The following is a 27,104-nucleotide window of genomic DNA, read 5'->3' as shown; positions in this document are numbered from 1 at the left end:
TCCAGTGCTTTTTACCCTAGACTTCAGGTAAAACTATTTTTGAAGAATTCTTTAATTCATTGTGAAGGTAATTTTTTTCTAATTCTTTTATGAGCAAAGAGTAGTGTATTAACATCTTTGTTTCATTGTGATGGCAATTTTTTCTAATTATTTTATCACCATCAAAGCTTAGCACATTAACAGAGTGAGAAGGTTAGACTATAATGAGACTTAAAAAGACCACAAGGACCCTTTAGAGGTTTAGGAAAATAACAGTCAAATGAAGTGTCCACCAAAGAAAGATTTTTTACTGAAAGATTGACAGATCAACAGATGGGCCAGTACCATCTAACACCTCTAACTCCTCAAACACCACTGGGGTCACAATGATGGTCATGAATATTCTGTTTACGCGAAATAAATATACATACAGTACTAGTTGCCTGATCATAGACACTGTATGTAGATAATGGAATTGTATAAAAAGGAACATTTTGTGCAGCTCTTTCGTCTGCTACACATTCTCTCTCTCTCTCTCTCTCTCTCTCTCTCTCTCTCTCTCTCTCTCTCTCTCTCTCTCTCTCTCTCTCTCTCTCTGTGGCAGACTTACATACGCAGAAAGAATATGGAAACAGTGTCCCTCCCTCCCCTCCCCACCATTCACTTGACAGCAACACCTTTCAGGCTTGGCCTTAAGACTTGGAAAATGAAATGGTCCACGGAGTTGTAGCATCGCTGGGCCTGGACCTTAGCGAAGCCAGCTTGTTGGATGGCTGCCAACATGTCTTGGTTCAAATAGCAGCCATCAAAGATGAAGGGCCAGATGCCTAATACCGACAGAATGTTCTGGACTTTTAGCCTAGTTGCGTGACGCTCCTTGTCGAACTCTCGTATGTGCTCGAAGAAGTAGTACTTTCCTCCCTGCGAGTAAAATATTGACATTCTTGTACGGTAAAAGTAATTCTTAAAAAGTTTCAACAATACACTGATATCTATGTATACATTAATGTTAATGTTATTCAATATTTATGTACTTTAATGTTCATGCATTCAATATCTATGTACATTAATGTTCATGCATTCAATATCTATGTACATTAATGTTCATGCATTCAATATCTATCTACTTTAATGTTCATGCATTCAATATCTATGTACATTAATGTTCATGCATTCAATATCTATCTACTTTAATGTTCATGCATTCAATATCTATGTACATTAATGTTCATGCATTCAATATCTATGTACATTAATGTTCATGCATTCAATATCTTATGTACATTAATGTTCATGCATTCAATATCTATGTACATTAATGTTCATGCATTCAATATCTATGTACACTAATGTTCATGCATTCAATATCTATGCACATTAATGTTCATGCATTCAATATCTATGTACAATAATGTTCATGCATTCAATATCTTATGTACTTTAATGTCCATGCATTCAATATCTATGTACATCAATGTTCATGCATTCAATATCTATGTACATTAATGTTCATGCATTCAATATCTATGTACATCAATGTACATAGATATTGAGCTTAGGAATATAATCTTGTAAATAAGCAAACGTTTATGCTGGTATTGCATGGTGCAATTCATTATTGATGATGAATATACCATTCACACAATGCTAAAACCTTTTTAAATATTTGAACATATTTAGAATACGTTGTAGAAATAGCCAACATGCCTGGACTGTCATATTATTCTTGAGTGAAACCACTGCACTGTGATGACTGGACTATTAAAAAAAAATGGACAGTTTTTTGTAAAAAAATAAAAATTAAAAAAAAAAATAAAAAAATAGAATCATGCTGGTTATAGTACTACATTCACTCTTAACTCATTTAACTTTAAAATGCCATTTCTCCCTAAGTCCTCTTATTCACTCAAAGCACTAATACCCTATCTCGTGAACCAGACACTATATTTAGCTTATACCATACCGAACTGTCAATTTATTAAGCTTTCCATATATATATAGACCTATGTAGACATTGTGCCTTTTCGTCTTTCAGGAAACAGATGACAATCATACGTACGGGGACAAGGACACGTCGGATCTGCTGAAGCACCTTCTTCACATCCTTAACAGAACAGAGAACTAGCGAGGTCACCACTGCATCTATGCTGTTATCTGGGACCATGTCCATCTCCTCCCCTACGTGGCAGAGAAAGAACAAGGTAAAAACAAATATATATATTAAACATATGAATGTAGCAACTTTTGAAAGCAGAATTGTTTACAACCTTAGCGTAGTACTGACTTTTGGAGTACTTATATTTTTTTGAGCTCTGATCCCATTCTTATCAGGAGAAAGATGCTCATATCAAATTACCCAATATGAGTCGAGTCTGTTTGATATTTCAAGACTGCTGAGTATATATAACTTAACACCTTAACATAAAAAAATCCTCATGAGTGTCTTTGTAATGACCACTTCATAACAAGAATTTAGTTTTAACAAGTAACACACCATAACTTTTGACTTAGGTTTACTTAAAACACCTGCTTCAGTAAACGCATTCTGTTTCATTAACGTTTCAAGATGCAGTAATTACAGTGGAGCCAGTCTTAGAATATCGTGGCAGCTGATGACTGGGGCATATTAAACACTCCCATATGACTTGAATGTGGATAGTGTCTTGAATGTGGATAGTTTAACACCTTCACATTCAAATAGCGACAACCTTTGTTCCCTATTCCAAGTAACACACTGGGCATGTTTACTAACATTTCTCGTAACAGTTGACCACATCCTGTTTGATGTCTACGATTCCTTAACACCTTCATATGTTCGCTACTGATTGCATGCTAAACACTCTTACATATTTGCTGTAAGAGCAGCTACTGACAGAAACGTGTTTTTGAATGACTATTCAGGTCCGAGTTGGAAGGCAACCAACTACTGGTGACCCTATCCACTACAGTCAGGCCCTACAGGGCTTTTTCGTGGCTTCTGGCTCCCTCATATGCCCTGGTCCAGTTTGCTGACAGCGCCACAGACCTTTCCATAGTTTACCCTGAACGTGTGGCATGCCCTGGTTCCGTCCATTGACATGCTTTATATGATGATAATGAAAATAATAATAAAGGATTTAAGTAAAATAATAATAATAATAATAATAATAATAATAATCTTTTTTTTTGCTTTATCGCTGTCTCCCGCGTTTGCGAGGTAGCGCAATAATAATAATAATAAAGGATTTAAGTAAAATAACTATAATAATAATAACATTAATAAAGGATTTAAGTATAATAATAATAATAATAATGATAATGAAGGATTTAAGTATAATAATAATAATAATAATAATAATAATAATAATAATAATAATAATAATAATAATAAGAGGAGTTCATTGAACGCCAAGTAGTTCATGTCAGCCTCACCCATAGCGACGATAACCTCGTCGGAGTGGATGCTGGGGAACTTATTCTGTTGGCGTTGTAGTACGTCTTGAAGTGAGGGTTGGGGTCCACCACCACCAGCCGCGACCCGTCAGGGTAGAAGGCGAAGTTCGTCCCTGCAGGAGGGAGGAGCAGGGAGGCTAAATGTAGGAACAGCAGCGAGGTGTTGACAGGGGACGGGTGTACGTAGGTAGACCTGATAACATCCTTTTTCTTCTTCTAAAAAAAATTTTTTTTTGATGATATTAAAGAGTCGATTAAGTTTTAACAACCTTTTTGTTCTAAAAAAAAAAAAATACTTTTTGATGATATGAAAGAGTCGATTAAGTTCTAACAACCTTTTTCTTCTAAAAAATTTTTTTTTTGATGATATTAAAGAGTCGACTAAGTTCTTTAGATAATGTTGGGATATGACAGGAAGCAAGAAACATATTGGGAATTGATATAAAGAAGCGTTTTATTATTATTTTTTGTTTGTCAAACGCTTGAATGTGGGACGGAAGAGCATTAATGTAGGATGGAAGAGTACTATTCATGAATGTAGGATGGAAGAGCATTAATGTAGGGTGGAAGAGTACTATTCATGAATGTAGGATGGAAGAGTACTATTCATGAATGTAGGATGGAAGAGCATTAATGTAGGATGGAAGAGTACTATTCATGAATGTAGGATGGAAGAGTACTATTAATGAATGTAGGATGGAAGAGTACTGTTCATGAATGTAGATGGAAGAGTACTATTCATGAATGTAGGATGGAAGAGTACTATTAATGAATGTAGGATGGAAGAGTACTGTTCATGAATGTAGGATGGAAGAGTACTATTCATGAATGTAGGATGGAAGAGTACTATTCATGAATGTAGGATGGAAGAGTACTAGACATTAATGTAGGATGGAAGATTAGTATTCATGAATGTAGGATGGAAGAGTACTATTCATAAATGTAGATGGAAGAGTACTATTCATGAATGTAGAATGGAAGAGTGCTATTCATGAATGTAGAATGGAAGAGTGCTATTCATGAATGTAGAATGGAAGAGTACTATTCATGAATGTAGGATGGAAGAGCACTATTCATGAATGTAGGATGGAAGAGTACTATTCATGAATGTAGGATGGAAGAGTACTATTCATGAATGTGGGATGAATTTAGAATACATTAATCTCGATTGACAGTGAAACTTATGAATGTGGACAAACAATTTCATTTTAAAATGTGAAGGCAGAAACCATGAATGTGGGTGACAGTAAAACTCATCAATGGATCATGAATGAGTGTCTTCAATAAAATCATGAGTAACAATATGTCATTAATGTGACGACATTAACTCATGAATGTTGTGATAGTAGATCTGGAATGACATGAATGTGGAATGACAATAAAGTTTATGAATGTGGAATAACATATACAATGCAGACTGAAGATGTAACCCCGGACCTGAGATACTGTGGCAGAGTTCCAAAGCAGATGAAAGGTTGGTGGGTGTGTGTGTGTGATGTCTGTTAAACTGAAAAATGCTCTCGTCTGTCGTGCAAAAGAAACATTGTTACGTACATTCTCTCTCTCTCTCTCTCTCTCTCTCTCTCTCTCTCTCTCTCTCTCTCTCTCTCTCTCTCTCTCTCTCTCTCTCTCTCTCTCTCTCTCTCTCTCTCTCTCTCTCTCTCTCTCCCTTCGGTTTAGACACCCGCGGATTTCTCGATTTCCTCCGCGGTACGTAAAGAGGATGAAGACATATATATCTTCATCTTACAGTCAACATGGGGGTAGGTAATTCCAGGGTATATATATATATATATATATATATATATATATATATATATATATATATATATATATATATATATATCCTTCTTTCCTTCATACTATTCGCCATTTCCCGCAATAGCGAGGCAGCGTTAAGAACAGAGGACTGGGCCTTTGAGGGAATATATATATATATATATATATATATATATATATATATATATATATATATATATATATATATATATATAAATGTGAGTCGTGTGCACGATTGTTGCAAGCCAGGCATTTATACAATCCTGGCGGCTCTGTAAAAACGGTGGGAGTTTTATTTCATTGTGGGCCGGATGTACGAGCGTGTGGTGATGACTGCTTGCCTAGTCTCTCATGGCAGTTTATGGCTCTGTTACGAACGTACGTGTTCGTTGTTACGAACGTACGTGTTCGTTGTTACGAACGTACGTGTTCGTAGTTACGAACCTGCGTGTTCGTAGTTACGAACCTACATGTTAACTACGAACCTACGTGTTCGTTGTTACGAACGTGCGTGTTCGTAGTTACGAACGTACGTGTTCGTAGTTACGAACGTACGTGTTCGTAGTTACGAACGTACGTGTTCGTAGTTACGAACCTACGTGTTCGCAGTTACGAACCTACGTGTTCGTAGTTACGAACGTACGTGTTCGCAGTTACGAACCTACGTGTTCATAGTTACGAACGTACGTGTTCGCAGTTACGAACCTGCGTGTTCGTAGTTACGAACGTACGTGTTCGTAGTTACGAACCTGCGTGTTCATAGTTACGAACCTGCGTGTTCGTAGTTTCGTACGAACCTACGTGTTCGTAGTTACGAACGTACGTGTTCGTAGTTACGAACGTGCGTGTTCGTAGTTACGAACCTGCAGAATTTGTAGGCTCAGGTAATTACCTGGTGACCTGGAAGGTCCCAAAAGATTCCTTGACCTCTCCCACACCTCAAGTCAGGTTGGCTAAGGTTAGCGGTGCATATGTCGCCCTGGGCCGCTAATTAATCATTCTTCAGGTCCCACTGTCAAGTGACCCCGGGGGAGGTCATCCAAGAGGTCATGCTCGCCCCTCCTCACCACCCATCCAGGTTGTGTCATCAGAGACGCAAGGGGCTGTGCGTCGTCCTCCTCCTCCAGCCAAGTCGGGATGAGGGCGTGGCCATCATGTCTTCTTTTGGACCAATCAAGGGGACTTGTGGTCATGAGAGAGAGCCTGAGTGGGCTGGGTGGGATACCAAACCCCTCTAGGCTCAGTGCTTAGGGCCCCCTCACCACGGGGCCTGGGGGCGCCCCGCCCTAGAGCATAGGGCCCGCACCTCCTGAGTTGTAGGGGTGGTTTAATCTTAAACAACAACCACATCCAACAGCTGATTCCTTCAGCGATCACAACCCAGCAAGGTAATGTAGGTTTTTTTCCTTGTCCTCAAACCCCGTAGCCAACGCTGCCCTAGATTGTAAGATGTTTAAGGCTACATCATGTCAGGTCTTGAGTGTAGTGATGTATCATAACGCGTCGTAGAATTGCCCAGCGAATAAGTGTATCTCTTATCGCGTTTCTACAGTCAACTTGTCGTAAAAGGTAAGAGATCCCGTGGTTTAAAATCTTACCTGGAATGTACACTGTGGTATAGTGTGAATGCTATGTGTTTAACGAAAGTGTTTATACCAGTTAATGTCCTTTGTTATCTTGTATTCTTTATTTCTTGTATTTCATGTAGATTTAACCCTGGTGTTTTGCTTTCATCTCATGACGTTAATGTAATGTTATCCAGTGTGCGAAACGAAGTTAATTTACGACCCTGTTTAAGACAGCATCGTAACAGGTAATTGGCGTTCTTGCCAGGAGTTCGTAACCTCTGCTACATGTTTGTGTATTTGGCTTGGATGAGAAAGGAATATGATACCGAGATCTATATAAACAATTATGTCATTCGAAACAGCGCTTCGGTGTGTGTGTGTGTGTGTGTGTGTCTGTGTCTGTGTGTGTGTGTGTGTGTGTGTGTCTGTGTGTGTGTGTGTGTGTGTGTGTGTGTGTGTGTGTGTGTGTGTGTGTGTGTGTGTGTGTGTGTGTGTGTGTGTGTCTGTGTGTGTGTGTGTGTGTCTGTGTGTGTGTGTGTCTGTGGTTTCGTGATGAGTGACCCATGGTTTTTGATATATGTCACTTAAAAAGCAAGCCCCAGGTCATAGTTACCGAGAAAGACATGAGATGGAGGTGGTAGAGAGTGTTCCAAAGCTTGGAGGTGTAGGGAAGGAAACAGTTATCATAACGGCCTACCCTTGAGTTGCCGACGAGACATAACATGCAAAAAAAAATATAGAAATATTCAAAGAGAAATAGACGTCACAAAATTGGTTCGTATGGATACTCAAGGCCTCAGTGGAGAGGCTTCGACAAGTTATCCATCGTTGAATCTACCTCGGCCAAGTCTCCCTCCCTCCCTCAACCACCCTACCTCATTAAACACACACACACACACACACACACAGACACACACACACACACACAGACACACACACAGACACACACACGCACACATACCGAGTCTCCCAGAAGGGAGGATAAAACAAGTCATCACCACCCACCCATTCGTCCAGCCAACAAAGACTCAGTAGAAACCCACCCACTCCTTCCTCCCCTTACACTAGACTACCTCAGTAGAAACCCACTCCTTCCCTCCCCTTACACTAGACTACCTCTGTAGAAACCCACTCTTCCCTCCTCCCCTTACACTAGACTACCTCTGTAGAAACCCACTCCTTCCCTCCCCTTACACTAGACTACCTCTGTAGAAACCCACTCCTTCCCTCCCCTTACACTAGACTACCTCAGTAGAAACCCACTCCTCCTGCCCTTACACTAGACTACCTTTGTAGAAACCCACTCCTCCTCCCTTACACTAGACTACCTCTGTAGAAACCCACTCCTCCCCTCCTTACACTAGACTACCTCTGTAGAAACCCACTCCTTCCCTCCCCTTACACTAGACTACCTCTGTAGAAACCCACTCCTTCCCTCCCCTTACACTAGACTACCTCTGTAGAAACCCACTCCTCCCCTCCTTACACTAGAGTACCTCTGTAGTGAACTCCTCCTCCCTTACACTAGACTACCTCTGTAGAAACCCACTCCTCCCCTCCCCTTACACTAGAGTACCTCTGTAGTGAACTCCTCCTCCCTTACACTAGACTACCTCTGTAGAAACCCACTCCTTCCCTCCCCTTACACTAGACTACCTCTGTAGAAACCCACTCCTCCCCTCCTTACACTAGAGTACCTCTGTAGTGAACTCCTCCTCCCTTACACTAGACTACCTCTGTAGAAACCCACTCCTCCCCTCCTTACACTAGACTACCTCTGTAGAAACCCACTCCTTCCCTCCCCTTACACTAGACTACCTCTGTAGAAACCCACTCCTCCCCTCCTTACACTAGAGTACCTCTGTAGTGAACTCCTCCTCCCTTACACTAGACTACCTCTGTAGTGAACTCCTCCCCTTACACTAGACTACCTCTGTAGAAACCCACTCCTTCCCTCCCCTTACCCTAGACTACCTCTGTAGAAACCCACTCCTCCCCTCCTTACACTAGAGTACCTCTGTAGTGAACTCCTCCTCCCCTACACTAGACTACCTCTGTAGTGAACTCCTCCTCCCTTACACTAGACTACCTCTGTAGAAACCCACTCCTTCCCTCCCCTTACACTAGACTACCTCTGTAGAAACCCACTCCTCCCCTCCTTACACTAGAGTACCTCTGTAGTGAACTCCTCCTCCCTTACACTAGACTACCTCTGTAGAAACCCACTCCTTCCCTCCCCTTACACTAGACTACCTCAGTAGAAACCCACTCCTTCCCTCCCCTTACACTAGACTACCTCAGTAGAAACCCACTCCTCCTGCCCTTACACTAGACTACCTCTGTAGAAACCCACTCCTCCTGCCCTTACACTAGACTACCTCAGTAGAAACCCACTCCTTCCCTCCCCTTACACTAGACTACCTCTGTAGAAACCCACTCCTCCTGCCTTTACACTAGACTACCTCTGTAGTGAACTCCGTTAACTTATCTTCTGTTCCTCGAGTGTGGACCGTCCCCCTCCCACTTCACACACCCCCCCCGCCCACCTCTCTCTCTCTCTCTCTCTCTCTCTCTCTCTCTCTCTCTCTCTCTCTCTCTCTCTTACCCTCCACACCACCCCATACACCCCCCGAAGACACCACCACGCCCCCCCTAATCCTTCCCCCCGTAAATTACTAAGACAAACCACCACAACCACAAGAGAGGGACACACACCTGAGCCAGCGCCGATCTCCAGGATCTTGATGGCGTGGCGCCTCCTGAGCTCAGGGTCGTGGGACACCGCCGACTCCATGGGCGAGAAGAGGTTAGTCTTGAGCTCTTCCAGCTTCACGTCCACCGCCCTGTTCCAGCGGTTCATGAACCAGGCGAATCCCCTGTGTCGACGAGAGGGGAAGACAGGCCTGGTCAGCTGGAGAGAGAGAGAGAGAGAGAGAGAGAGAGAGAGAGAGAGAGAGAGAGAGAGAGAGAGAGAGAGAGAGAGAGGATATGGCATTGGCGGTTCAAAGTGGTTTCTTCACCATACTTACCCCCTAATTAGCGTCATCATACCATTAGTTGAGTGAGGAGCGTTACCGTGTATACTCACACTGCAGTGAGAGCGTTACCGTTTATACTCACACTGCAGTGAGAGCGTTACCGTTTATACTCACACTGCAGTGAGAGCGTTACCGTGTATACTCACACTGCAGTGAGAGCGTTACCGTGTATACTCACACTGCAGTGAGAGCGTTACCGTTTATACTCACACTGCAGTGAGAGCGTTACCGTCTATACTCACACTGCAGTGAGAGCGTTACCGTGTATACTCACACTGCAGTGAGAGCGTTACCGTGTATACTCACACTGCAGTGAGAGCGTTACCGTTTATACTCACACTGCAGTGAGAGCGTTACCGTCTATACTCACACTGCAGTGAGAGCGTTACCGTCTATACTCACACTGCAATGAGGGCGTTAACGTCTATACTCACACTGCAGTGAGAGCGTTACCGTTTATACTCACACTGCAGTGAGAGCGTTACCGTTTATACTCACACTGCAGTGAGAGCGTTACCATTTATACTCACACTGCAGTGAGAGCGTTACCATTTAAACACTAGGAGCACTGAGGAATATGTGGAAAGTTGAGGTCGTCATGTGGGAGGTCGATACATGGGTATGTTCAAAGGTATAGTGGTCCCAGCGATGTTGTGTGGATGCGAGGCAGGGGCTACAGATGAGAATGCGTGGAGGAGATTTGGATACGTGGGATCTAATATGTTTTAGGATGTCATATGCTTCACGGAAGGTAGATTGAGCAGGTAATGGCAGGGTAAGAGAGATGTGAAGTCATAAGAAGAGTTTGGATGAGAGAATAGAAGAGGGTTTATGCTGAAATGGCATGTACATATGAAGGAAATGAAAGAGGAGAAACTGACAACGAGAATATGGGTAAGAAAAAAAAAAAAAGAGGTGGAGGTAAACCATTTTATGCGCTCATCAAAGCTCACTTCGACCTTGTATTCCCTAAGGGGACAAAGCGATCCATGGACTGTACTCCGAAGTTAAGACTACTATGTTCAAGACTCGTGAGTTCGAAGACATTCTTGTGGAGATCGATGCGCACTAAAGGACAGGAATCGAAGATCAAAAGCCAACGGAGCAGTAGCAGTTTGTTGGTGGGTAGAGGATGTGACGCAGACACTTGAGGTAGCAGCGTGTTGGTGGGTAGATGTGACACAGACACTTGAGGCAGCAGCGTGTTGGTGGGTAGAAGATGTGACGCAGACACTTGAGGCAGCAGCGTGTTGGTGGGTAGATGTGACACAGACACTTGAGGCAGCAGCGTGTTGGTGGGTAGAAGATGTGACACAGACACTTGAGGAGATGGGAGGATATGAAAAAATTATTCTGGGTGCTCGGAGGCTGAGCAAGAATAAGGGTGATAGGCGTGCAAAGGACATAAGAGTTAAAACGAGGTGGTATACAGTGGGCGACGTGCTGTCATTAGATTGAACCAGGGACCCCGTACCAAGAGTCCGGTTGTAAACGTGGATTCCTTTTCAGAGGCTATTGTATAGCCCAAGACTGCGCTACGTGCAGCAGCAGAGAAGTGATGGACGCCTTGGAGGTAACTAAGTTCTTTGAGGACTTTGTACTCCCTCTGGTGACCCTTCACTCGCAGTGTAACCTTATTTAGCCTGAGTCCTGTAACACACACAGTGTATATATATTCTTTATACGTATTCGCTATTTCCCGCGTTAGCGGGGAAGCGTCAAGAGTAGATGACTGAGCCCCATAGGAAAAAAATCCTCACTTGGCTCCCCTTCTCTGTTCCCTCTTTTGGAAAAGTAAAACAGGAGGGGAGGATTTCCAGCGCCACCGCTCTTTCCCCTTTTAGTCGCCTTCTACGACACGCAGGGAATACGTTGGTTCTCCTCTATCCCCAAGGATTATATATATATATATATATATATATATATATATATATATATATATATATATATATATATATATATATATATATATATATATATATATATAAAACAAAGCTCAAGGGTAAAGGTAAAGAATGATTTGGAAATCTCTTAGGAGTAAAGTCAAGGGTTGGTGAGAGGACAAGAGCTAAGGAAGGAGTATCACGGTTCCCGAAGCAGGCGTTGTGGGAGTATGTGAAAGAGTGTATGGAAGTGAATTATACACTGATGTGGGTACAAATGAAAGTGGATAGCAAGAGATGGGTGATTATTAGTGCTTATGCACCTGGCCATGAGAAGAAAGGTCATGATAGGCAAGTGTTTTGGAAGCTGAGTGTGTCAGCAGTTTTCATGTACGAGACCGGGTATTGGTGATGGGTGATTTAAATGCAAAGGTGAGCAATGTGGCAGTTGAGGGTATAAGTAAGGGGCATGGGGGCATTCTATAATATGAACGGAAATGGTGAACGCTTGTGGAGTCGTGTGCTGAAAATAGACAGGTGATTGGGATTACCATGTTTATGTATATGAGCAGGAGAGATTGTCAGTAAGCATTACTGGATTACATATCAGTTAATACGCGTGTAAAAGAGAGACTTTTGGATATCAATGTGCTAAGAGGGGCAGCTGTTGATGTTTGATCACTATCTTGTGGACGCAAGGGTGAAATTTTGTAGAGGTTTTAGGCCACGAGGAAAGCTTATCGGTGAGAGGAGAGCAGTGAAAGAAAGTAAGATTAGAAAGGAGACTTGTATAAAGAAATGCCACCGCCTGCTATATATCGCATGTCTCGCAAGCACAGACAATTGCTGGAACTACTGTTCCTTCAAACATACCCATTTTTGCTCTCCAAGAAAACGTTCTCTCCTTCCACACATTCTTCATCGCTCCCAGAACCTTCACCCCCTAATCCACTTTGTGACTCACTCCCGCTTCCGTGGTTCCATTTGCTACCAAGTCCACTCCCAGATATCTAAAACACTTCCTTTCCTCTATTTTTTCCCCCTTTTAAATTTACATCCCAATTAACTTGTCTCTTAAGCTATTAAACCTGATAACCTTGCTCTTATTCACATTTACTCTCAACTTTCTCCTTTCACAAACTTTTCCAAACTCAGTCACCAACCTCTGCAGTCTATCTCTGGAATCAACCACCAGGGCTGTATCATCGGCGAACAACTGACTCACTTCCCAGGCCCTCTTATCACCAACAGAGCGCATAGTCGCCCATCTCTCTAAACCTCTGGCACTTTCCTCCGTAAACACCCCATCCATAAACAAATTAAACAACCATAGGGACATTACACACCCCTGCCGTAGCACAGCACCAATCACTCTCCTCTCTTCCTACTCGTACATCCTTGATAAAAACATTTCACTGCTTTTAGCCGCTTACCTCCCTCACCATATATTCTTTAGACCTTCCACAAAGCATCTCTATCAACTTTATCATATGCGCTCTCATGACACATAAATGCTACATACAAATCCATGTTTTTCTAAGATTCTCTCATATTCTTACGAGTTCGCTCGCTGTCTTCCATTCCCAACGCCACCCCGACCCATAGAAAATATGACAAATGCATAAAAGAAAAATAAGTAATGATACATGCATTCTCCCCCACCTGATCGCCGCCACCTGCGTCAGCGAGGTATCCCTACGAAACAGACGAAGAAAGGCCACATTCGTTCACGTCTAGACACGAGCTGTCATGTGTATTATGCCGAAGCTACAACCTCTATGCACCTTCTGGCCCCATAGACCTCTCCATGGTTTACCCAGAGCGTTTCATCCGCCCTGGTTCAGTCCATTGACAGCACGTTGACCCAAGTATACCACATCGTTCCAATTCACTATATATCATATATATATATATATATATATATATATATATATATATATATATATATATATGTGTGTGTGTGTGTGTGTGTGTGTGTGTGTGTGTGTGTGTGTGCGTTACAAAAGCATTATGTAATGGATAGATTTTGGGCAAATATTTTGCAGGTTAATGACTACCTGAAAACTTGAGTAATTACCATGGAAGCCTCATCGAAATTCACCAAGTACAAGTAAAAAAGGGAGTTGGAATTTATGTAAAGAAGGACTAGATAAAGGAAAGGTATTGGAATGGATAGGTTAGTGGAGAGGGGAGAGGAGGCAGTAGAATGAAGAAAAGAGAATAGAAGATACGGACATAATGGGTGAGGTAAAAGAAGGAAAATAATAATAATAATAATAATGATACAGGATGGAATAGAATTGGGGTAAGGGAACACATGTGGTTTGTCTCTACTGCTGTTTTCTACTCTTCCTGATGTAACAGCAGACGTGAACCTGTTCGTAAATATGTCAAGAGTAAACCACCATACTTTACAGAACTTGGCAACAGACAGCGAAGCCTAGCCTAGCCATGTCTCCCATGATCACGTACTCCTTCGTGGTCGTTGGGGTGGCCCAGAACCGTATTTATGACAGCTAAAAATATGTCAGCTTTGCTGCCGCGTTTGCTACACTAACCTTTGGCGTAAGCTGGGCCAGCATTTCTTCATTATGCAGAGGGAAACCACTCCACACACTAGCGTTATCATATTGTTGGAAATCCATGTTATGAGAGAAGCCTCGTCTTCCATGGCGGCGGGTAAGATGCACTGTTTACGTCACCCTCTATGCCTCACTCGCCACTTGCACTCCCGTCTCTTAAATGTTATTTAACTAATGTGAAGGTCACTTTTGAGCGGTGTATTCAGTAGACGTTTTACGGGGGGAGAAGATGGCGGCGTCGCGCTCACTAACCCCCCTAGCGATGTCAGACCGACAACTGAGGCCCAGTCGTTGCGACGTCGACTTCGAGTCGATGTGGTGGTGCACCTCGAGCCCGCCCAGCCAATGAGCCTTTAGCGGCAACTCACAGTTGCCGCTCAACCTGTTTGTGTGAGGGAGGAGGAAGCACCACTTGGCGCCACCCGTACAGACACACGAACGTACAACACCAACCTGTTGCCACCGACCACACTCCTATATTTATTAATAGTCCCCCAGACACACACACACACACACACACACACATACCAGAGTAGGGGAAAGAGTGAGGTAGTTTTGAGGTGGTGTTCTCTCTCGCTTTATGCAACACACGGACATGACGTGAACGGCTTGTGAAGTTTTGCATCCTGTCCACTGCAGCTGAACCTGCCTTGGCAGCAGGGGACCTCAACGACGATTCTTTTTTTTTTCCTTTTTTTATCATTTTCTTTTACGAGGTGATGTGCCACAACATCGTTACGCGTCTGGGGAGGGAAAAAAACGGGGGTAGGGAGGGACGCTGCTGCTGGGGGTGAGTTTGGTCGTGGGAATGTGACGTTTAGAAAGCAATGGGGGAAGATATTAGTGGTTCTGAGGGCCTAGGGGTAAAGAAAGCCCCGATCAGGAACTCACCTGGCTTGATAAAAACCATAGATGTTGTGGGTAAATAATTCAATTGTTTATTCAATAGTCTACAGAGGTATGGGAATTAGATTGTTTATCGATAGTCTACAGAGGTGTAGATAGTCTAGACAAAAGTCGGACCATGGGATGATGATGATGGGAGCATTTTGTGATGTTACTGTACAGTAAGGAAATAGATGCGTGATAACAGTATCAGTAAAGTAGCCGATTGATGAGACGACCTCATTGTTATACCTCCCACGTATTCCCTGCATGTCGTAGAAGGCGACTAAAAAGGGGAAGGAGCAGGGGACGAAATCCTCCCCTCTAGTTTTTAATTTTCCAAAAGAAGGAACAGAGAAGGAGGCCAAGTGAGGATATATATATATATATATCCCGCAAGAGAGTTTTACTTCGCTGGACTCCGGCCATGTTCCATATATCTCTGCTGTGTTCCCTTGCTTTCTCAGACCCTACATTTCTGCCGCTGGTCCGACCCACTGTATAAGTCCCTCGCAACTGTTCATCATCACTTCATCCATGCATATCCCGTGGATGCTGTCTGTCTTCCTATGCGGAGCTGCGCAAGTATGATGTAGCCAGAAGTTTGAGATAGATATTTCAGTTTTAGCGGGTGAACCTATTACACTGGGCACCACCCCCAGATACTGTGGGTATTTCCCCGCAAAAGAAAGGACTGTACATTTACACCCCCTGAGAAACAAGATATGAAACGCAGGTTTTTTTTTGAGACGTGCAACCACACTGCGCTGTATAATGTTGCCAAGAGACGCTAACATTTCAAGAGACAGTTTCATTTCCCTCCGTGAATTAATTATTCTGCATCGTCCATAACGTGGATAATATGTATCAAAGGTTATATCCAACATATGTAATCGAAATAATGGTAAGAAATAGTGATAGAATAACATTTGATGTTATTCTAGTTCATGAATATCTTCACGACGAAAAATTTTTCGGCTAGGATAATCGTTTCTGCGTACGCTTTCACTCGCCATTATTTCGCTTGTTTTATTGTAACTTTCTGCTCCTACCCCCAACTCGCAAAGGAAGTAACTTACATTATTAGCTTTATAATATTGCTCGTCCAGGAATCTAAAGTGAGAGAGGAGACCGTGTGTGTGTCGCGTTGGTACATGGGACGAAGTTAAACTGTTTAGGTTAACCCTGTGAAGACGGGCGGGCTAAGACTGCCAGCAAGAGAGCCAGAGGCAGTTTGAAAATGAGGTGCTGGTTTATTTATCCAAGTCTGCAAGAACCTTTAAAGAGGAAAGCATTGCCGTCTTGTGAGGGTGGGGGGAAAAGGCAGATGAACGAGCTATGCACTGATGTATATCATGAGAATATATATATATATATATATCGAGACAGACTTCCCCAGAACTTTTAAAGGGGAAGTAAATGTTTATAGTTGTGTTACTGGAGTGATAGTTTTCATGCATGGTGTTTTTGACAAGAAAATAGTGAAGTTGGAGAAAAATGTAGCTTAGACATTGAAGCTTATTGATACAGTGGTGAAATTGATGAGAACTGCTATTGACGTTTGTGTGAATAAATTGTACATTTCCTTTTCCATAGCCAGAGGTTGAACCATTATGTGACATTCATTTTTTCATTCATTTTAAGCTAAAAGTTTGTTTTCTAAATTGTTTCTTACATTTTTCATATGTATATATATGTATGTGTGTGTGTGTGTGTGTATGTGCGTATGTGTGTGTATGTGTGTGTGTGTGTGTATGTATATATATATGTATATTATCCCTGGGGATAGGGGTGAAAGAATACTTCCCACGTATTCCTCGCGTGTCGTAGAAAGCGACTAGAGGGGACGGGAGCGGGGGGCCGGAAATCCTCCCCTCCTTGTATTAACTTTCTAAAATGGGAAACAGAAGAAGGAGTCACGCGGGGAGTGATCATCCTCCTCGAAGGCTCAGAGTGGGGTGCCTAAATGTGTGTGGATGTAACCAAGATGTGAAAAAAGGAGAGATAGGTAGTATGTTTGAGGAAAGGAACCTGGATGTTTTGGCTCTGAGTGAAACGAAGCTCAAGGGTAAAGGGGAAGAGTGGTTTGGAAATGTCTGGGGAGTGAAGTCAGGGGTTAGTGAGAGGACAAGAGCAAGGGAAGGAGTAGCAATACTCCTGAAACAGGAGTTGTGGGAGTATGTGATAGAATGTAAGAAAGTAAATTCTCGATTAATATGGGTAAAATTGAAAGTTGATGGAGAGAGGTGGGTGATTATTGGTGCATATGCACCTGGGCATGAGAAGAAAGATCATGAGAGGCAAGTGTTTTGGGAGCAGCTGAATGAGTGTGTTAGCGGTTTTGATGCACGAGACCGGGTTATAGTGATGGGTGATTTGAATGCAAAGGTGAGTAATGTGGCAGTTGAGGGAATAATTGGTATGCATGGGGTGTTCAGTGTTGTAAATGGAAATGGTGAAGAGCTTGTAGATTTATGTGCTGAAAAAGGACTGATGATTGGGAATACCTGGTTTAAAAAGCGAGATATACATAAGTATACTTATGTAAGCAGGAGAGATGGCCAGAGAGCGTTATTGGATTACGTGTTAATTGACAGGCGTGCGAAAGAGAGACTTTTGGATGTTAATGTGCTGAGAGGTGCAACTGGATGGATGTCTGATCATTATCTTGTGGAGGCTAAGGTGAAGATTAGTATGGGTTTTCAGAAAAGAGGAGTGAATGTTGGGGTGAAGAAGGTGGTGAGAGTAAGTGAGCTTGGGAAGGAGACCTGTGTGGGGAAGTACCAGGAGAGACTGTGTACAGAATGGAAAAAGGTGAGAACAATGGAAGTAAGGGGAGTGGGGGAGGAATGGGATGTATTTAGGGAATCAGTGATGGATTGCGCAAAAGATGCTTGTGGCATGAGAAGAGTGGGAGGTGGGCTGTTTAGAAAGGGTAGTGAGTGGTGGGATGAAGAAGTAAGAGTATTAGTGAAAGAGAAGAGAGAGGCATTTGGACGATTTTTGCAGGGAAAAAATGCAATTGAGTGGGAGAAGTATAAAAGAAAGAGACAGGAGGTCAAGAGAAAGGTGCAAGAGGTGAAAAAAAGGGCAAATGAGAGTTGGGGTGAGAGACTATCAGTAAATTTTAGGGAGAATAAAAAGATGTTCTGGAAGGAGGTAAATAGGGTGCGTAAGACAAGGGAGCAAATGGGAACTTCAGTGAAGGGCGTAAATGGGGAGGTGATAACAAGTAGTGGTGATGTGAGAAGGAGATGGAATGAGTATTTTGAAGGTTTGTTGAATGTGTCTGATGACAGAGTGGCAGATATAGGGTGTTTTGGTCGAGGTGGTGTGCAAAGTGAGAGGGTTAGGGAAAATGATTTGGTAAACAGAGAAGAGGTAGTAAAAGCTTTGCGGAAGATGAAAGCCGGCAAGGCAGCAGGTTTGGATGGTATTGCAGTGGAATTTATTAAAAAAGGGGGTGACTGTATTGTTGACTGGTTGGTAAGGTTATTTAATGTATGTATGACTCATGGTGAGGTGCCTGAGGATTGGCGGAATGCGTGCATAGTGCCATTGTACAAAGGCAAAGGGGATAAGAGTGAGTGCTCAAATTACAGAGGTATAAGTTTGTTGAGTATTCCTGGTAAACTATATGGGAGGGTATTGATTGAGAGGGTGAAGGCATGTACAGAGCATCAGATTGGGGAAGAGCAGTGCGGTTTCAGAAGTGGTAGAGGATGTGTGGATCAGGTGTTTGCTTTGAAGAATGTATGTGAGAAATACTTAGAAAAGCAAATGGATTTGTATGTAGCATTTATGGATCTGGAGAAGGCATATGATAGAGTTGATAGAGATGCTCTGTGGAAGGTATTAAGAATATATGGTATGGGAGGCAAGTTGTTAGAAGCAGTGAAAAGTTTTTATCGAGGATGTAAGGCATGTGTACGTGTAGGAAGAGAGGAAAGTGATTGGTTCTCAGTGAATGTAGGTTTGCGGCAGGGGTGTGTGATGTCTCCATGGTTGTTTAATTTGTTTATGGATGGGGTTGTTAGGGAGGTAAATGCAAGAGTCCTGGAAAGAGGGGCAAGTATGAAGTCTGTTGGGGATGAGAGAGCTTGGGAAGTGAGTCAGTTGTTGTTCGCTGATGATACAGCGCTGGTGGCTGATTCATGTGAGAAACTGCAGAAGCTGGTGACTGAGTTTGGTAAAGTGTGTGGAAGAAGAAAGTTGTGAGTAAATGTGAATAAGAGCAAGGTTATTAGGTACAGTAGGGTTGAGGGTCAAGTCAATTGGGAGGTGAGTTTGAATGGAGAAAAACTGGAGGAAGTGAAGTGTTTTAGATATCTGGGAGTGGATCTGTCAGCGGATGGAACCATGGAAGCGGAAGTGGATCATAGGGTGGGGGAGGGGGCGAAAATTTTGGGAGCCTTGAAAAATGTGTGGAAGTCGAGAACATTATCTCGGAAAGCAAAAATGGGTATGTTTGAAGGAATAGTGGTTCCAACAATGTTGTATGGTTGCGAGGCGTGGGCTATGGATAGAGTTGTGCGCAGGAGGATGGATGTGCTGGAAATGAGATGTTTGAGGACAATGTGTGGTGTGAGGTGGTTTGATCGAGTAAGTAACGTAAGGGTAAGAGAGATGTGTGGAAATAAAAAGAGCGTGGTTGAGAGAGCAGAAGAGGGTGTTTTGAAATGGTTTGGGCACATGGAGAGAATGAGTGAGGAAAGATTGACCAAGAGGATATATGTGTCGGAGGTGGAGGGAACGAGGAGAAGAGGGAGACCAAATTGGAGGTGGAAAGATGGAGTGAAAAAGATTTTGTGTGATCGGGGCCTGAACATGCAGGAGGGTGAAAGGAGGGCAAGGAATAGAGTGAATTGGAGCGATGTGGTATACAGGGGTTGACGTGCTGTCAGTGGATTGAATCAAGGCATGTGAAGCGTCTGGGGTAAACCATGGAAAGCTGTGTAGGTATGTATATTTGCGTGTGTGGACGTGTGTATGTACGTGTGTATGGGGGTTGGGCCATTTCTTTCGTCTGTTTCCTCGCGCTACCTCGCAAACGCGGGAGACAGCGACAAAGTATAAAAAAAAAAAAAAATATATATATATATATATATATATATATATATATATATATATATATATATATATATATATATATATATATATATATATAGGTTCCTGTAGCTTTCCATTGAGCACGACAGCACGACCCTTGGGTATGATGGCCCCATATGTAGGGTCAGGTTAATGGTCGTGTTTTAGTTCTCAAAGGTCATCATAACCGTTTTCTTCAGGTCGTATGATTTTTATTTAGGAAACCATCATGTTCAGGAAACGCCATGTTGAAAAAGGAAAGCTTGTCTGAAGTATTCGTTCATGTATACAAACGATATGAATTGGTCATATCCGTTTTAGGTCAGGATAAGTAATTTCAAAATTATGAAATCGATGAGAGAAGTAATTTCAAAATTATGAAATCGATGAGAGAAGTAATTTCAAAATTATGTGAAGCGAGTTTTTTTTTTATTAACTGTGATGTTTCTCTTTGAAGTCAGGTGGCATCATGTGATATGACAACGTGTGGGAACGCCCATAAGCTAACTCTTAAAGCATAAGAAACAACCATGTTTTCGTTATAATTGACTGAAAAGTTTGGGTGAGGAGTTTTCTTGGCTATGAAAAGTTTGGGTGAGGAGTTTTCTTGGTATAGGCTACCACATGAACATTCTGTAGAGTTTACTTCGAGGGTTGTGGAAGAATTTCGTAGCCTAGTGTGCATACCATGTAGCCATGAACGTATTACTTGCTTTTACTGAGTCAAAGAAAAAAGAAAATCCCTGAAACGTTTGAGGGTTTACTTCTTCAAGGAAACACCAAAGGTAAACTAAATCACAAAAGAAACTCAGAAGGGGAAGCAAGAAGAGATGGCTTGACCAGTCAATGTTACTACAATTTAGTCCTACGTAGGGAGATTAAGTTAGCTAATAACTAAACAGGCAAATGATAGCGGAAGGTTATCGTTTGATGGTTTGTGGGAAGAACAGCTTATCATGATCACAAGTGCCCAGGAGGACAGGCAGTTCACATGAAAGATTATAAGACAAATAGCGTATATTAATATAACGTTAGAAATGCATGACAAGTTGGTAAGCTTCAGGTAGGGTTGCCATGAGTCACAACAGTGAATAGAATGAACGACAAGTTATCATATTACTACGTTATAGAAAAAAGGAGATAATTTTCTTTTTAAATGACGTTTGATGATGCTCATTGATTCACCACAATTAGATAAACACAAAGCAGAAAGTTATGACCTTGGAGAAAGATTATTTTGGCATGAAGATTTTGTATGTGTGTGTGTGTGTGTGTTGCCGATCTGGCACATGCGAGAGATGGGGTTGTGAACAGGCTAGCTTGGCTGGCCTTGTGTGCCAGGAGGAAAGAATATGTAGCATGTATAATACATATCACCTTTATGTATTGTATGGGGAAGGTATTACACTAGTGGGGCCCCATCTGTTGACCCTCCTCTATCATACAACTTGGTAATCAAACCTCTATGCTGTTCGAAGTTTATTTTTTTTATTCCCTCATTCATATTATTTGTCATTCAATATAAAAGTAATTCTTATCATTTAACAAGTTTCTTGCTTAGTTTCACGTAATGTCCTCTGGTTGCTCTATCCCTACATCTCTCTCTCTATTATTTAACCAAGTTTGTCGTGTGAATATTGATGATAATCAATATATATATATATATATATATATATATATATATATATATATATATATATATATATATATATATCTCAAACTGAAACATCATGATAAAACTCATATATTTCATTTGATTCATATATTTCATTCACGTCATTAAAAATAAAGTTTATATGAAAGTTCTGAGTAATGTTTATGTTATAATCTTTTTCAGGAATGAATAATAAACAAGAAAGTAATTTCCGTCAGCTTTTGGGTTCAAAGTCTCGAACTGTTCGAACCTCTTCACTCACATGAGGTTCGTTCGTTCGGTCATACGAATCATCAGCTCCGTATCTTGTTAGCCAAGTGTCAGTGCGGGAGAAGCTGTCAGTGTTGGGAGAGATTGTGACAGGATTCTATGTAAACATCTGAGATGTGGACGTCGATATCGAAGAATACAAATGCATCCAGTCAGTGTTATTGGCAGTCAAGTGTGTGTGTGTGTGTGAGTATTTAATGGCTTCGCGTCCATTTGTTTACATTTGGCTTTCTGGGTTAGGTGTTCATAGGCAGTTTACTGAATGCATCAAATTGTGTATACTTCTTATTTAACCAAGTTTGTCGTGTGAGTATTGATGATATTCAGTTATATATATATATATATATATATATATATATATATATATATATATATATATATATATATATATATATATATAATTTGTTGCAGTGTCACCATGAATTTGCTGTATGACAAATGAATAAATAGATAAATGAATGATACCGGAAAACCTTGTTAGGTAAAGTTTTTCGGTAAACAACCGAGTGATTTCACCCAAAATATTGTCATTTATGTATTATTTATTTGACACTCATCTTTCGACTCATCTTACCCGTGATACTGTATATCTTGAACAAATATTCCCTTTTCTATGAAAATGAGAAAAAAAATATTGTGAAATCAAGTAGCATAAATATATATATTTGTGCTTAACTGCGATCTTACTTGTAATACACTTCGAACGCCCTATTTTCTTATTTTTTTTTTTTTTTTAGCACAGAATCCATGCGGATGCTGCTATCTGTAGCTAGTATTATATGTCTGTTGTTGAAATAAATGGCCGTCAACAACTATAGGCCATTTAAGAATGAATCTGCTTAATACTTCGAACTTCACGAATGACAGCTTTGAATGTGGGGAGGGATCAGATAAAACATTATTGTTGTCACTTTCTCTAACATCTCGAGGGGGAAAAAACAACATAAAACACTATTGTTGTCACTTTCTCTAACATCTTGAGAGGGGGAAAAAATCAGATAAAACAGTATTGTTGTCACTTTCTCTAACATCTTGAGAGGGAAGAAAACAACATAAAACATTATTGTTGTCACTTTCTCTAACATCTTGAGGGGGGAAAGAAAACAACATAAAACACTATTGTTGTCACTTTCTCTAACATCTTGAGGGGGGAAAGAAAACAACATAAAACACTATTGTTGTCACTTTCTCTAACATCTTGAGGGGGGAGAAACAACATAAAACAGTATTGTTGTCACTTTCTCTAACATCTTGAGGGGGAAGAAACAACATAAAACAGTATTGTTGTCACTTTCTCTAACATCTTGAGGGGGAAGAAACAACATAAAACAGTATTGTTGTCACTTTCTCTAACATCTTGAGGGGGGGAAAGAAAACATAAAACATTATTGTTGTCACTTTCTCTAACATCTTGAGGGGGAAGAAACAACATAAAACAGTATTGTTGTCACTTTCTCTAACATCTTGAGGGGGAAGAAACAACATAAAACAGTATTGTTGTCACTTTCTCTAACATCTTGAGGGGGAAGAAACAACATAAAACATTATTGTTGTCACTTTCTCTAACATCTTGAGGGGGAAGAAACAACATAAAACATTATTGTTGTCACTTTCTCTAACATCTTGAGAGGGGGAAGAAAACAACATAAAACATTATTGTTGTCACTTTCTCTAACATCTTGAGGGGGAAGAAACAACATAAAACAGTATTGTTGTTACTTTCTCTTAACATCTTAGAGTAACAATTCCATGTTGACATTCCACATGCCTTAGCAAGTTAAGCTACGCTTAACTTTCCAATACTTTGTGTGGTCAGGAATGCTGACAGTATAGCCTTTTGTGTTGCCAGTCTGATTTTGGTCAAGTAGAGAGATGTACAGGACGCTGTAGGTAAGAAATGTTGAAAAAAAAAAATTATCTTATTTATATTTCTCGACATAATATTAGAATTTTCGTTGTAATTTTAATTACCTCGAATTTCAAGGGTAGGATAATTACACGCAAGGGTAGAATACTTAATGTTACAAGATGGTTATTGTGTCACTGTAATTAGTTAGACGTTAATTATTTCTACGTTAACGTTATGTTTTAATGATAAAGAAGCATATGGTCCTTCTTCAACTGTGACGTAAACAAATAACAGGGAATATTATTTCTTCAGTGTACGTGACATTCTTCTTTTCACTCGCCTTCCTCGGTATTTATTTGCGTCTTGTTCATGAGTGTGAGAAGCGTTGCCGTTGTATTACAGTCCAGGATAATGAACGGAGTCATGTAGAATCCCTACAGATGACCGGCCATGAGAAATGCTGTCAAAACTTGTAAATAAATTAAGTTGGTTTCGTTCCACAGTGTCCCATCACAGGAAATAGTCCATGTAATTTTCTGTTAACTAGAATAAGGTCCATATGTTTGTTGTATGGACTTTCTTTATTACATATCTATTTTTGGTCCCTCTTTGCATTTAGGTCAAGTTAGATGACTCACATATTTTGTTTATATATATTTTGTTTATTGTTTATATCTCTCGGGCTCGTAACCGTAATTTCAGAATGTATCATATATTTTCGATCGTTTTTGATTAACTTTATTTCACATTCATCGAATATTTCAACATCTGATAGATGAGTGAATGATTATTTTTTCAGTAGATATCAGAGAGTTAGTGTCATGAAATCTAGTTTTAATACGTATATATGTACGTAGAAATATTGAAATCAAACATATCCCAATTAATGAAAGTGACATTTGGTTACATTGGCCTGCATACTGTAATGGGTAACTTCATAACAAATAATGGGTCGAAAGTGCTACTTTGGGAACAAATAATGGGTCGAAAGTGCTACTTTGGGCTGACCCCCACACAGGCCATGAAAGGAAAATGAGTCAAATCACATCATTGAAGTACACTGGAATCTTTCAGTAAGTACGAAGAACATTATTTAGCTTAATGAAGTTACTGAAGTACGATGTCGAACGCTGAAATCAAGCGAAGGCTAACCTAACCTAACCTAACCTAACCTAACCTAACCAAACCTAACCTAACCTAACCTAACCTAACCTAACCAAACCTAACCTAACCTAACCTAACCAAACCTAACCTAACCTAACCTAACCAAACCTAACCTAACCTAACCTAACCTAACCTAACCTAACCTAACCAAACCTAACCTAACCTAACCAAACTTAGGAAATCGAGATTAAACGATATGAAACGGTTCATCTCCATTTGCTTGTATACTGAGCCATCAGCCTGCAGTGAAATGTGTAGGTTAATTCGTTGAATCATTTAGTTTACATTTATATAGATTAAGCTTTTTTTTACATGTCTTATGAACGCTCAAGCGTAAGCTTTTTATATGTCTTATGAACGCTCAAGCGTAGCGTATACTTTGTTTCTTTAACTTCTGCCTTCCGGATCAAATAACTTTAGCTCATTTAGCTTACGAAAACTGCTTTGTTAGTAGCTACTACAAATTTAGGTGGAAAAACAGGGGGTCGCCTTTTACCGCAGATTTCAAACTTGATGTAAGGTATTTGTAGGTGTACTGGTGGTGTATAATAATTATTTCTCCCCTGCCAAAGGAATATATATATATATATATATATATGTATATATATATATATATATATATATATATATATATATATATATATATATATATATATATATATATATATACTTCCCACGTTTTCCCTGCGTGTCGTAGAAGGCGACTAAAAGGGAAGGGAGCGGGGGGCTGGAAATCCTCCCCTCTTTTTTTTTTTTTTTTTTCCAAAGGAAGGAACAGAGAAGGGAGCTGGATGAGGATGTTTCCCCAGAGGCCCAGTCCTCTGTTCTTAACGCTACCTCGGTGACGCGGGAAATGGCGAATAGTATGAAAGAATATATATATATATGTATATATATATATATATATATATATATATATATATATATATTTTTTTTTTTTTTTTTCATACTATTCGCCATTTCCCGCATTAGCGAGGTAGCGTTAAGAACAGAGGACTGGGCCTTTGAGGGAATTCCTCACATGGCCCCCTTCTCTGTTCTTTCTTTTGGAGGAAAAAAAAAAACAGAGGGGAGGATTTCCAGCCCCCCGCTCCCTTCCCTTTTAGTCGCCTTCTACGACACGCAGGGAATACGTGGGAAGTATTCTGTCTCCCCTATCCCCAGGGATATATATATATATATATATATATATATATATATATATATATATATATATATATATATATCTTTTCTTTTTTCATCTTTCAAACTATTCGCCATTTCCCGCATTAGCGAGGTAGCGTTAAGAACAGAGGACTGGGCCTTTGAGGGAATACCCTCACCTGGCCCAATTCTCTGTTCCTTCTTTTGAAAAAAAAAAAAAAAAAAAAAAAAAGAGGTAGGTATGGCAAGCAGCTCAGGAACGTTGTTGATAATGCTAGGCTAGCAAGAGCACCGACAAATTACCTGATAAACATTTTAAGAATAGTTCTTTTTTTTTTATTTGTTTGCTCCACAGTCTTTGATAAGCTCCTGTCTTCTTTGATAATGTAGTGCGCATAATTGCATTGCTCTTTTGTTTTTATCAAAGACATGGAGGGGATCATTGGCCTTATTAAGGTTAAGTTTGGCGGGGGAAGTGAATGTCATCATTATCGTTATTATCGTATAATTGTCGTTATGATTATTTATATACCTCATCATTTAGCGCACACAGGTATACAATATCTCCTACACACACACACACACACACACACACACACACACACACACACACACACACACATACACCTGCATACACACATACACGGTAAGACGTAATAGCAAAGTAGTATAAGACTTTCGGTTGCATATATATATATATATATATATATATATATATATATATATATTTTTTTTTTTTTTCCATACTATTCGCCATTTCCCGCGATAGCGAGGTAGCGTTAAGAACAGA

The 27,104-nt window shown here is 40.7% G+C and overlaps 1 pseudogene; it reads right to left on the bottom strand.

Moving 5' to 3' along the window:
* Positions 1-267: 267 nt before the first annotated feature.
* LOC139751478 (thiol S-methyltransferase TMT1A-like) overlaps positions 268-27,104 on the bottom strand; it is a 28,570-nt pseudogene continuing 1,733 nt past the window's right edge.

This window comes from Panulirus ornatus, chromosome 11, assembly GCF_036320965.1.
Source record: "Panulirus ornatus isolate Po-2019 chromosome 11, ASM3632096v1, whole genome shotgun sequence".
Taxonomy (NCBI): Eukaryota; Metazoa; Arthropoda; class Malacostraca; order Decapoda; family Palinuridae; genus Panulirus; species Panulirus ornatus.
This window is presented reverse-complemented; position numbering and strand designations above follow the sequence as displayed.